At 38.4% G+C, this 13,898-nt stretch overlaps 1 protein-coding gene across 1 annotated transcript in view; it reads right to left on the bottom strand.

Annotated features, from left to right (window-relative positions):
- Window positions 1-3,528, bottom strand: part of rab14l (RAB14, member RAS oncogene family, like) — an 18,426-nt gene extending 14,898 nt beyond the window's left edge. The window contains exon 1 of the mRNA XM_005735170.1: window positions 3,372-3,528. The gene's annotated coding sequence lies outside the window, so the exon portion shown is untranslated. The remainder of the gene's footprint in view (window positions 1-3,371) is intronic.
- Window positions 3,529-13,898: the final 10,370 nt, after the last annotated feature.

The raw sequence follows: 13,898 nt of genomic DNA, 5'->3' as shown, positions 1-13,898 counted from the left end.
GGGCCTTGGGCCAAGTCTGTCAGGTTGTTATGTTCTATAACGCTATTACTCAAGTTTGAACATTTTGTGTTGTCATTTTGTCTCATCTCATTTACAAACCTAATGTACTGTTGTGTACTTCTCATATCCAATTTGCATGAACCTAACGTGATGCGGCTGTTCCAACCACACAACTGGCTCAGCGCAGTGATATTCTCATTCTCACCTTTCGTGTTATCTGTCAAAACATGGATGGAATGAATTCTATACTGATCTCGTATTTCTATGAAGGAAAATTATTTTGTGATAGTTACCTTAATTACTGCTGCACAGTATTAAATCGAGATGCTGCTGTACACGATTGACTGCTGTAGGAGTAGTAAATAATTCAGACTTAATCAAAAGAATAATCATTCAGCAGACAAATGATTTCTCTGTAACTTGCAAAGATAATCTGCCTTAAACCAGTGTCATTCTCACATGAAGTTCAAAGGAAACTATACTGCAGTCAGAGCAGTTCCTAGAAACCGCAATCACAGTGCCCGAGCACAACACAATGCTGGTTTTACGCACGTACTTCTACATCTGCAGATTGGTGACCAAATTTGATTGGTCAGCTTAATTTAAACTCAATCGTTAGAAATGCATGTAGCAAGAGAAAAAGTGGAAATAGAAAAAGCAAATAAATGGAAAAATACAGACAGCAAAAGAAGAAAAAAGTGCAAGAAACAGAATAAAAAAAATTGAGTACATGGTTGAAATAAAGACATAAGACGCTGCAGGCTACTTAACTGAGGTTGAATCAGATAAAGATATCAATTAAACTTTAGCTTTTATAACAGTAAAAACAATGTTGGGTCACAAACCCTCATGTTTACACATACTCATATTGACTCGAGCTTTGACTGAGGAAAAAAACTAGAAATGTGACAACTGAAAACAAGACAGAAATATAGGTGTACAAAGACAAATTAAAACTAGACAGCTAACAATGTAGTAGTTGTATTTTCCTTAATTAATAAGAGCAAAAGTTCCTGAGTGTTATATTTTCAAGAGATGTAAACAACTCTTAGCGCTAGCAGTGCCTTTGTGACTGTGTTTCTGTGGGTGGTCCAAGAAAAGATTTGGCACAGTCTTCTGCAACTTGACCTGTGCTTTAGTGTTTAATCACACCACCAACAAGCAGCTAACGACAGCAAAAAAATTTATATATATAAAAAAAATGTATGCATAAACTTCCTATTTATAAATGCCCGTATTCTATCCAGGTACCAGACTTGGGGTTGCTCCATAGAAGTAATAAATTACACAGTACCTTTTCATTCGCTCACTATTCACATAAGTGAAGAACCTTTGTAATGAAATTAACAATATAACTGTAACTGTAAAGTGATTACTGAATTTAGTACAATAACACATTATGTTACTACATTACCAAAAACGTAATCTGTAATCACTGGTGGATACCTACATTATTTCTACATTGTGTGGTGCATTATCGAGTCTGAAATCATCGTGAAAAATCACAAACACAGTAGACACAATGTATGTTTACATTTCATTAATCCCTACAGTGTGATTCATGTGGGTAAAGACAAAACATAACATTGCACTTATGCTCCACACCATGATTTAGTATAGGACCTTGAAGCTGTCACACCTCACTACCATCCTTTTAACTCCCAACATATTGTTTCACACACTCTTTTTCTAGGCTCTCTGCTGTCACATGACCCTCATGTGGTCTCTCTAGCTCCAAAGTGATGGCCTGTTGATTTTGCACAATCCCCAGAAAGAGCAAAAGTAAAATGTGACTTGGCTGTGACATTCGACTTCATTTTACACCCTTTTTTCCTCCCACCGCTACACATGGCATAGAAATAAACCCCATGAGTATCAGTCAAGGAGAAGGCGAGTCAAGACCATGTGACCAGACTGCAGCCTCAGCACTTCTCCTTTCCTGAAGCTTTCTCTAGAGAAACAGGGACACTGCCTTTCTTCCTCTCAACAGACATTCCTCATAGATGCAAAGAGATGATGTGATTTCAGGAAATCATGACACATATAGTCACACTGTCTCCGTGATGTTCAGACCCACCACTCAAATCACGTGACTAAAAAGAACGCGATACCCCATAGCTATTATATACACTCTTGAAGGACGCTACCGCGATACAAAAATGAGTGACGTGTTTACATGCTTACAGTAAAACAAAAAACTAAATATTAAGTAACGCGGTAATAATTTAAGATAATGTCCACTAAGACACAGTGCACTAACACCAGAAACAGAAATGATGCAGCACTTTAAATGTCGACGAAGGCAAAGCTATCCAAATTTCGACCATACAAAAGTTACCATCGTTAACTTAATGACCAATTTTATTTATTTATTTATTTATTTATTTATTTTAAATCGTGTATGCCTGCTCTTTGGAAAAAGGACACCCAAATAAGAAGCTAATACACTACCGGCTAAGGGATTAGCATTGCAGTACAGGAAAAAAAATCGCTTTATTACAGTTATTCCTACACAAAAACAAGGAATTAGACGGGCCAGTCAAATCCATCGTCAAACCCGACTTGGATATCGGAGGTTGACCCTTCAATATGGAACCCTAACGAAATGCCTGTTTCTTACCGACGGCGACTAGCTTAACGTTAGCTTGACAACCGGCAAAAATGACAGCGTCGCTATGACTAAATCTCTGAGATTAGATTTCATGCGTGAAAAAAAGAGTGCTGCTACGAAGCGGAAATGGATATAAAACCTGATACTGACTTGAACAGACATTTAGATGGCAAATTCAGATAAATATACGGCCTTAAATTGGATGTTTTGACAAACAAGTTTGCGTTAGCTAGTCACTTGCTAGCTGACAGAGACGGATAACAACAAATCCCATAAATCAAAGCACATAAGCCACCTGCCCTCATCGCCACACAAACAGCTGATTTAAATGCATTATTGAGTAAAAACAGGTTCAGAAACGCAACCTGGCCTGAGCCCAATTTCATGAAAAATGCCTCAATACACTAAACTAACGAAAGCTAGCGACAGTTTTAGCAGGCTAGTTTGTCAGCTAATGGCAAACACGTAACGCGTTATCTTGTTATTTCAAGCAAACCAAGCCCTTTGTCGTAAACAGTAGCATTTTTTCCATAACCGTTTAATATGTGATGCCTAACAATATTGGACTTAGAACCCAACCTTGCATTAGTCATCTGTTAGCTACCATCGTTAGCTTTCCACCTAGCTGACTCCTGGAAAACACAAGAAAGCTTAACACTTCCAAGGGTTTCTTCGTTTAAATATCAGTTTCTCTACATTTATTACACATTACACGGGCGTCTATGAGTGCAATCAAATACCCTCCTTCTTCTGTCCTTACCAGATATTAAGTCTTTTGCGCTTTGAGCTGTTCACAGGAGGTATGCAGGTTATCCTGGCTCAAGTATGATCTGTCTATCCAAGATGGCTGCTCACGGCACAGGGTTTCCTCCGCTCTATACAATGGGCTTCTGGGACAAAGAGCCTCGTATGCGGCGATTTGCAACTTATGCACTGCCTCCTCGAAGGTAATCACCTTCACAGGTGTATTCTTGCAAAGGTTACTACTCTCGTAAACTGCTTAACAGGGAGCAATCGTCATGTCACACTATGAAATAATCACTTTGGTGAAATCATGAGCCACTATAAGAGGGAAAGTTCAAAATTTTAGCAAGCTTCATCTGCCACCTGAGAGGTTTAGGCTTGTGGAGTACGCTCAAATGCATCTGGTCAGCAGATGTTAAAAGAGTTACAACAGCACCATCAGCACACAGCAACACAAAACAATACTAGAACTCCATCGAAGGGCATCGCTAAGATCTTGAAACACTGTGGACTTAGCCCAACCATGAAATCATTTGATTTTCACTGGAAACAGTGGCTTAAATATATTCTTACAATATGATTACTATGTATTTTATAGTAAAGTTAATATAAAATGTCAGACACTGTGCTTCACCCTTATAACAATTGGCAATGTTACCAGCGAATGGCCTCCAAAACCCTAAAACTGCACAACACAGGCCTTCACATCCTTTCACAGCAGAGTTTGCAAGCCTATCCAAATCTATCTATTTAGACATATAACACTGGCCTCAAAAATGTACCATAAGTAGGGGCTCTAAAAATACATAATTTTGATAGATGCACAAAAAATAGAAGAGTAAAATAAATTAAAAATTGGATAAGAAAATAATTCAGCAAGATGCATGTTTTTCTTCTTTCATGTGATCTTTGCTCTGATTTTTTTTGTTTTGTAGATGACAGTTTGTGTCAAATAAAACATGTGCTATAATTATATATTATCACAATATATGTAAACATATAACTCTCACCTGAGCATCCTTCAGTTTTTTTAAGACAGTTGTCAATATACTAGGTGAACTGTTTTGTTGTTTGCGCTGGGTATGGTAAATGGACAGGTTCTTAAGCACTTCATACAACATGCCTTATTCACCCATTCATTCAAGCACTTTTTTTGCTATGCGTAAGTGCTTCTGTCTAACATTCTGACACATTCACACTCTGATGGATGCATCAGAGAGCAAGTTGTGGTTCGTCTCTTGCCCAAGGATATTTGGCATGCAGACTGGAGGGATCAAACCACCAAACTTCCCATTAGTAAATGACCTGCTCTACCTCCTTTTTTGCTCTTTTAATTTTTGCTCTGATTATTCTGATCAGCACAATGGTGCAGTGGATGGCACTGTGGCATCACAGCAAGAAGGTCCTGCGTTTGAATCCAGCAGCTGACTTGGGCCTTTCAGTGAGGAGTTTGCATGTTCTCACCTTGCTTCCGTGGGTTCTCTTTGGGTACGTCGACTTCCTCCCACAGTCCAAAGACAGGGTGAATGTAACAAGTAGAAGAAAATGATTTGACGCAAGTTCAGACTATATACACAAAAATAAACTACCAAAGTTCAAACCCATTTTCTTTTGAAAAATATCAAACATTTTAATATGTTTTCCACAATATTACATGCTGTCACTGAACAATATTTTTTTTTACAAACATAGACAGAAGAACCACATGCAGTGTGCGTTCCCAACTAATAATAACATTATAAAACAATTCAATATGAATAGCCTGTGAGTTCACAGAGGACACCACACAAAAATGTTATCTTAAAAATGATAGTGAACACTTTAAACCAAGGAAGGAAATGACTGTCTTCCTGTACAAGTGAATTCAACTGAAGTCAGTGTGTTACTGCTTTGCTCATACAAAGTGTCATTACTCACTTCCATAATATTCCATACTTTAAGGTTCAGTAAGTGGATGTGGACATAAATTCACTGATGGCTGCAAGCTGCTTCACCATTATTTTTTATTTACAAGGTTATTTTTGCCACCCCTCTGACTGTAAGTCCAAGCAATGTGAACACCACAATTTAAAGGTGCATACCAATAAAGCCATACTGAGCAAAAATCCCCCAATTCAGTCATACACATGAGCAGCTATGAAAAGAGGCCACTGATTTTATGTTTCTCTTGAGAGTTATTTCACATCACAACCACATCCTTAGCAGTAAGAGGGTGAGCAGTGCACAGATATAGTGGAGTGTGCTGGGATGCCAGAAGGGGGTGCTGTTACATAGGTCTGAGCCGCAACAGTGGATTCGCACCCCTGGCAGTTCTTGTTGCTGGCAGTGTCTGGATGTAGCGCAACCACTTGTCAGGACGATACCCAGGGCCGCTGCAGGGACAGAAGGGAGAGACAGTCAGTCAGTCAGTCAGATAAGAGTGATTAGCTGGTGTTTGGCTCAGCAGGAAAAAAAGCAAAAGTAAGCATTAAATACTGCAAGTGTATAATGAGGAAGACATTTAGAGATCTCCACGGGATATGCCTACACAGCTGAGAAAGAGTACATTTTGTAGTCGTGAATAAAAACATCATTCCAGTTTGGAATCTGGCATATATGTGGTGTATTATTTGATAATAACTAAGAAAATACTTATGTTCTTAAATATGCACAAATACTCCAAGCTGTTTGCCCCAAAATTCTGACTATAACTAATTTAATAGCGTTACACAATTAAAATGTAAAATGTTACATTTGATGGAATCTGGTCAAGTGAAATTTACTTGACTCGTATTACATTGTCATGGTTCCTGGGTCGATGATACAGTGCTTTGAGATTTGTGGAGTCAAGATTTATTTTGAGGATTTAAGAAGTGATTTAAGTTAGAGGTCTATATTATTTCTTCCTTTGTTTTGTTTCCCAGCACTTTTGAGTTTTGTTATGTTTCTAGTTCTGTTCCTTGGTTGATGTTAGTAGCCTACCTCTGTGTGTCTCTGTCTGGTCTCCCTCTTTACTTGTGTCAAGTTAGTCTTTCATCCCAGTTAGTCACGTCTCTGTGTTTGTTTACCATTTTGTCTGTGTCAAGTTTGTATGTCTTTGTCTCTGTCTCATTGTTATGTTTCCTGTTTTATTTTGACAGATCCCTCGTTTTGCTTCCTCCTATCTCAGATTCAGTTCAGCTGTGTCACCTGGTGTCTCCACTTTGCCTTATTACTGCCTGTGTGTACTTAAGTGCTCCGTTTTCGTCATTTCCCAATCTTGTTGTTGTCAGTCCTCTGCATTTTGGTCTGTTCCCAGCCTACCGCACAGCTACCCTTTGGCATATATTCAGTTTATACCAAGCACATTTTCCTTAAAGATTAAATATTTGAACGAATAAGCCTTTGATTCAAGATTCAAGATTCAAGGTTCTTTATTCGTCACATGCATAGTTATACAAGTATAACATGCAGTGAAATGTAACCTAAATGTAACTGAAATTTTATATATTTCAGTTTCATTTTACTCAAAGTTGCTTTATCTATTTTGAAGGTGAAAAAAATTCCTTCTTGAAAGCGTCAAACAAAAAATTGTAAGCTGTCAGGATTTTTGTTACTTGTAATCTGCTCAGGGACTTTATTTGGTATGCACCTCAACCACTTTGCCTTGAGGGTCCCAAAGGTTTTTTTTAGGCATTTTATATATGTTTTTAATTCAAAATGTATTGATGCATATTTTTAGTTTGCTAGTTCTTCTGATCAGCAATGCATTTTCAGCATTTCTTTCATTTCCTCACTCATCACCTTCTTGATTAGCACCAGTCAACATCTCTTAAAAGACAAACAGCAAACTAACTTCCCCAGATGGCGAAGCAGTTGTTATTTATCTAAACGCAAACAGAGTGATCACGTCGGAGATCAGTCGGGGCAGCATGAAAAGATTAACCTGGCTAATAGTCAATCTGCTGTTTATATGAAATACTTTAAATACTAAAACATGCTTCAACTAGGGGTTAACTGTCTTTGCATATGTTGAATGCTAATTAATAACAAGCATTACGGTGTCTCCTGAAAGTTGTGGCTTACAGTAAGTGAGCACTATCAAATTTTGGCAACGATGATGTTTTTTAACAGTTAAATTACCTCAGCACTCATTTTAATATCACACAATAACAATATTGGATATTTTCCTCTTCTTTATTTCTGTTATAACTCAGAGGAAGGAACACCGAACTTGTTGGGGGTTAAGGGCAGATGTCTTGGGGATATGAGGATAAAGGGCACCAAAAAATCTAAGACTCTTACAGAACTTCAGGAGCATCTGTTTGATTTGCTTTGGACGGGGTCACAGGAAGATTAGCAGCCTGTCCAGCCCCATTTTACTACCAAGACACAGCTACAAGATTCTGACAAAATGCCTGTCATACTGTGTCTGTCAGGCTGTTATCAGAGCTTGTCTGAGCTTGCTGTTTCTCTGAGCCAATGGAAAAAGGTGCCTCATCAGGCTTTTGGGTAGGAGAGGTTTCTTCAGATGTCAAGCAAAAAACAAAAAATCAAAAACGGAACAAAACAAAAAAGGTCTGGATTGCCCACACTTCTACGAATGTATCCATTTTACCATCAACACCCAGTTTGCCTTAACATGAAACAATGAATGAGTTACAATTTGGTCAGCAAAGCACACTACAGCAGAGTTATGTAACTATCCTCTGCGCTGGGACAAGTCAAATATTCACATCAGCGAACAAAGAACATTTACATGAAAGTATGATTAAAAACGATTACGCCAATGTCCAGCGGTACGCCAGAGTCAATTCGTCATGATTTTATAATCTGCTACCCCATAAATATTCTCCAAAGAAATATCACGCACAAGGGCATTAACTCACTGTGTTAAAGGATAAAGAGAAAAGGAAGATAATCATTAAGCACTCACTGCTCTCTGTCTTGATGCAGAAACGATGTTTGAAGCCTTTGTGAGAGTGGGGGCAGGTGATGACCTCTGGGTTGGAGCAGCCCACGTCAACATACCTCTGGCCCTGGATGATGTTACAGCCATAGCACTGCAGACTATGGACTGCAAGGAAAGCATAGAACAATAAATACAGTGTTTGAGTGCTTTACTAGTACTGAGATCATGGGGAAAATGTACTGATAGAAGAGCTATTATTATGGAATTAAATTGCTTAGATGATGGAAGAGCGTATTAGTCTTATCAGCTCACACATATTGTGTGTGTGGCATCCAGAGAACCCAGTGTTTTTACTGGTAGACCTACTTAGCACCATCACCATATGCTCTTATTGTTATTTTTGTGGTTTCAAAATGTCACTTATATATAAAAAGGAAGATGTGAATAGATTTGAAAATAATATGCTTATCTGTCTAAATTATACTCCTGTCCTGTACTGTGTGGAAAACAGTACAGAAGTGGAAGAAAGGTGGACAGTATTACTTTTCATGGTAGTTACATGCATTTGTCAACCCTTTGATTATCATAACACAGTTTCATCCCTGAGAGAATTCAGATTTATGAATGTCTGACACATTTAACTTTGCTCTTGGTGCATGACGTCATTGGATTTCTTGGCTTCCTGTTGTTTACTAATCTATTATAAACTAAGTCCGCTGAGTTGGTTTGAATATTAGCTAAACATAACTGCCAGGCCTTTTTATTTTAAAGGCTGTTCGATCCTGAATGCATAAGAACCACCTTCAGTGTTAGCAGTGGTGATATTTTTACTTTAACTAGCATCCAAATCTACACAAGTGACATCTTCACTGACTCTGATTTGTATGTTCTATCTTTATGGGAGTTGTAATGATGCATTTGCATTCATTTAAACTGAAAATGAGCAAAATTTAAACCAATTCTTCACTTCAAGCACTAGCTAACGTGTTATTTCATGAGATGCATGCGACCAAGATTCCTACGTAACGCTTGTGATCTCTTAGTCAAGTTTACCATTCAACTGACTAAAAGTAGTGAAAGTTATAACAAAGAAGGCATGGGGTAAAACAACATTAGGTTGTGCTGTTTATTTTGCATTTTTAACTGACACATACGAATGAGAGATTTATCAGTAAACATAATCAGCTTTCAGAATGAGTTCACATACTAAAGGGTGGAGCTGGTGGGTGGGGCTCACTGAAGTGTAACAAATAGCAAGGCCCTTTAGTTTGACACACACAGAAGTTACATCCAGTAACCTTTTGTGGGAACATTTCTCCACAGTTGTTGCTCCCACACTGAGACATTTTAATAATTAATTGTACTTTATCCATGATTAATAAGAAATTATTTTTTACAGCTATTGCAGTTTTTTTTTTTTTAATCAACTGAGGGTTATATAAAAAATGTTCTGGCCCCACCACCACTTATGTTACTAAAAGAGAAGCTGCCACTGATTTTATCGAGCTTGTCCAGGATTCTGCTGCAAGGATATTAATGAAAATCAATAACAGGGAGCACATCAGTCCAGTCATAGCAAAGCCACACTGACTCCCAGTATCCTATGGAGCTGATTTTAGAATACTCGTACTTGTATGTAAAATCTTTAATGGTCTTGGATCATCTTACATGTCTGACACTTTATGTCCCAACTTGCCCTCCTAGATCCTCTTCTGTTAAATTGTTAGGTATCCAACTCTTCAAAGAGAAAAGTTTAAGCCCTAAACTCTTGATCAGCCTACCTCAAAATATAGGGAGTGCAGAATTATTAGGCAAGTTGTATTTTTGAGGAATAATGTTATTATTGAACAACAACCATGTTCTCAATGAACCCAAAAAACTCATTAATATCAAAGCTGAATGTTTTTGGAAGTAGTTTTTAGTTTGTTTTTAGTTTTAGCTATTTTAGGGGGATATCTGTGTGTGCAGGTGACTATTACTGTGCATAATTATTAGGCAACTTAACAAAAAACAAATATATACCCATTTCAATTATTTATTTTTACCAGTGAAACCAATATAACATCTCCACATTCACAAATATACATTTCTGACATTCAAAAACAAAACAAAAACAAATCAGCGACCAATATAGCCACCTTTCTTTGCAAGGACACTCAAAAGCCTGCCATCCATGGATTCTGTCAGTGTTTGGATCTGTTCACCATCAACATTGCATGCAGCAGCAACCACAGCCTCCCAGACACTGTTCAGAGAGGTGTACTGTTTTCCCTCCTTGTAAATCTCACATTTGATGATGGACCACAGGTTCTCAATGGGGTTCAGATCAGGTGAACAAGGAGGCCATGTCATTAGTTTTTCTTCTTTTATACCCTTTCTTGCCAGCCACGCTGTGGAGTACTTGGACGTGTGTGATGGAGCATTGTCCTGCATGAAAATCATGTTTTACTTGAAGGATGCAGACTTCTTCCTGTACCACTGCTTGAAGAAGGTGTCTTCCAGAAACTGGCAGTAGAACTGGGAGTTGAGCTTGACTCCATCCTCAACCCGAAAAGGCCCCACAAGCTCATCTTTGATGATACCAGCCCAAACCAGTACTCCACCTCCACCTTGCTGGCGTCTGAGTCGGACTGGAGCTCTCTGCCCTTTACCAATCCAGCCACGGGCCCATCCATCTGGCCCATCAAGACTCACTCTCATTTCATCAGTCCATAAAACCTTAGAAAAACCAGTCTTGAGATATTTCTTGGCCCAGTCTTGACGTTTCAGCTTGTGTGTCTTGTTCAGTGGTGGTCGTCTTTCAGCCTTTCTTACCTTGGCCATGTCTCTGAGTATTGCACACCTTGTGCTTTTGGGCACTCCAGTGATGTTGCAGCTCTGAAATATGGCCAAACTGGTGGCAAGTGGCATCTTGGCAGCTGCACGCTTGACTTTTCTCAGTTCATGGGCAGTTATTTTGCGCCTTGGTTTTTCCACACGCTTCTTGCGACCCTGTTGACTATTTTGAATGAAACGCTTGATTGTTCGATGATCACGCTTCAGAAGCTTTGCAATTTTGAGACTGCTGCATCCCTCTGCAAGATATCTCACTATTTTTGACTTTTCTGAGCCTGTCAAGTCCTTCTTTTGACCCATTTTGCCAAAGGAAAGGGCGTTGCCTAATAATTATGCACACCTGATATAGGGTGTTGATGTCATTAGACCACACCCCTTCTCATTACAGAGATGCACATCACCTAATATGCTTAATTGGTAGTAGGCTTTCAAGACTATACAGCTTGGAGTAAGACAACATGCATGAAGAGGATGATGTGGACAAAATACTCATTTGCCTAATAATTCTGCACTCCCTGTATTAGGGAGACAAACTCTATGGATATTTTCAAGAAAATCTTCTAAACACACCTTTTTAAATCTGGCATTTAACAACAGCTTCCTCTTAATAATAATACCACTCCACAGCCATGCCTTCAGTAATCTGGCAGATACAGAGTTTTTTTCCTCTCCACAGTTTTCATATCTTATTGGCCCTTTACTTCCAAGTTTGAATCTTTTTCACATTTCTCTGTTTTATGGGATTTCATGTATTATTTATTTTTTATATATGGACTGTTTAAATAATAGTGTGTGTGTGTGTCTGTGGGTTGGGGGCATGTTTATATTTATGACGGGTTGTTTATTTGTTAAAATGTCTTTTTTAATATTTAGACAGAGCCACCTATTTTTCTTGCATGTTTTTTATGCCTGTGAAGCCCTTTGAATTTCCATGTGTAATATTGGGCCATACAAATACATTTCAGTTGAACTGATTGCAATAGAGTGGAATTTATAGAAGTATTTCTTTGAATAAATAAAGCTCCTCAACCAATTCTTTCATCTTTAACGTCCTCCCTTTCCCGTGTAATTGTCTCTCATCAGAAATGCCTAACTCTTCTAAGAAAGTGAGGCTAAGCCTAACCAGAACAAATCCACCAGAGCTTAAAGGGATTGCCCATGAATTCAGACCCCTCACATACCTGCGCCTGACCTCCCAAATCCTGTACACACAAGATGGAAGATCAGCTTTGGCTGAAACCAATCCTCTCTCTTTATCTGTGCAGCCCTGTGGACTCAGAGTGGGCAGAGAGCGGACGCCAGCCTCTTGCTGCCCTGTGCCGTTAAATAGCCCACCAAAAGCTCTCATGGAGCTTTCAGGAGTAAACTAATCCCAGGCAAATGCTCTTACAAAAATCACTTTAGAAATCTGCTGGAATCAATGTAAAGCCTCGCAGGGACACAGAGCATGTGCCAGTCTGTAGGGGATGTGTCATATTCCCCTGTTGGTGGTAGTGAAAGCTCACATAAATACTGCAGTATTTCATTAGAGTGAAGTAATGGCTGTGGAAATGAAAGCAATGAAATAGTCATTTACATCTGGCAAATAACCTGATTTAACTGTCCAATGTGCTGAGATGTTACACACAGCTCTCATGAAACATTAAAAAGCTGCCCTATATGAGCATTTGTCAGCATAATGAGGCTATATTAGAACGACATTCAGCTCCCACGATACGGTGCAGTTTATTATATGAGTATACACACGCTCCTCTCCCAGTATGCATTGCAAATGCTGATTAACTCTGAATCTTTTGTGACCCGAATCCAATTTTATTCATTCATTAGTTTCAAGCACATGCAAGCACCACATTTGTTATCTGTCATCATGTAAAAACTCAGCCATGTTGTTGCCATAGTATTACTATGAGCTTCATGGATTTTATATAAGAATTAGTTTAATAAGAAAGAGACACAGGGATTAAAAGCAGTAGAGACTATTGCCTCTCTGTCTCATTATGTGGAGTTGTTTTTTTTTCCCTTTCTCAGCAGCTCTGAGATAAAGGAGTGCTCAAAATGATCTTTTAATGCACCGTAAACACATTAAAAAGAACTAAGTGAAGGATGATGGCTATAGTCAAGCATTATAATACACAATAGGTGATAAATTGTGTGCTTTTGTGGTTTTATATTCCAGAAATGCTATCATTTATAAGTGGAAGTGTGCATATGCATTTGTTTTGACATATCTGTGCATTTCACGGATGCCAATATTGATAAACAACAACTCAATAATCTGCACAGGAGGTGAATTCAACCCTGCGTCTGAAGTTGATAGCGGCATATGTCTTACTTGGATAAAACAAAGCAAAACGATGTCTCAGAGCGCTACACTTTCTGTTTGCCTGGCAGTCACTGACACAAAGGTTCTTGCCAAACTGAGTCAGGTCAATTGCTATTGCTCTACAGGGAAATTCATTTAGCCTTTTATGGATGTTACCTATTGTTTGGAGGCATAGATTTCAACTCCCAGGTCAATTACGAGCAGAACAAATTTATATTAACTGGAATCCGCTCGAAACACACTTGTTCACCATATTAATGTGATGTGCTCTGCTTTTGGTCTAAATTTTGATCGAGCTGTTTGTTTTATTATTATTGCTGTTTGTGTTATTTTAATGTTTTGCAGATGCATAAAATTAATATTAACAATACTTTTGCTGTATTTATTAAATCCTGCAGTATATATAGAGGATTTTTTCTATCACTGGCAATTATGTCTGTAATTACTTTGAATGGAAAAGACTGTTTTAAGTGAAGATTATTGTATCTGGGCTATTACTAGGACTTAGGGCATGC

Source organism: Pundamilia nyererei, unplaced genomic scaffold (assembly GCF_000239375.1).
Source record: "Pundamilia nyererei isolate P.nyererei 1_Seehausen unplaced genomic scaffold, PunNye1.0 scaffold00063, whole genome shotgun sequence".
Lineage (NCBI taxonomy): Eukaryota > Metazoa > Chordata > Actinopteri > Cichliformes > Cichlidae > Pundamilia > Pundamilia nyererei.
Note: the sequence above shows the minus strand (reverse complement) of the source record. Positions and strands in the feature narration are given on the sequence as shown.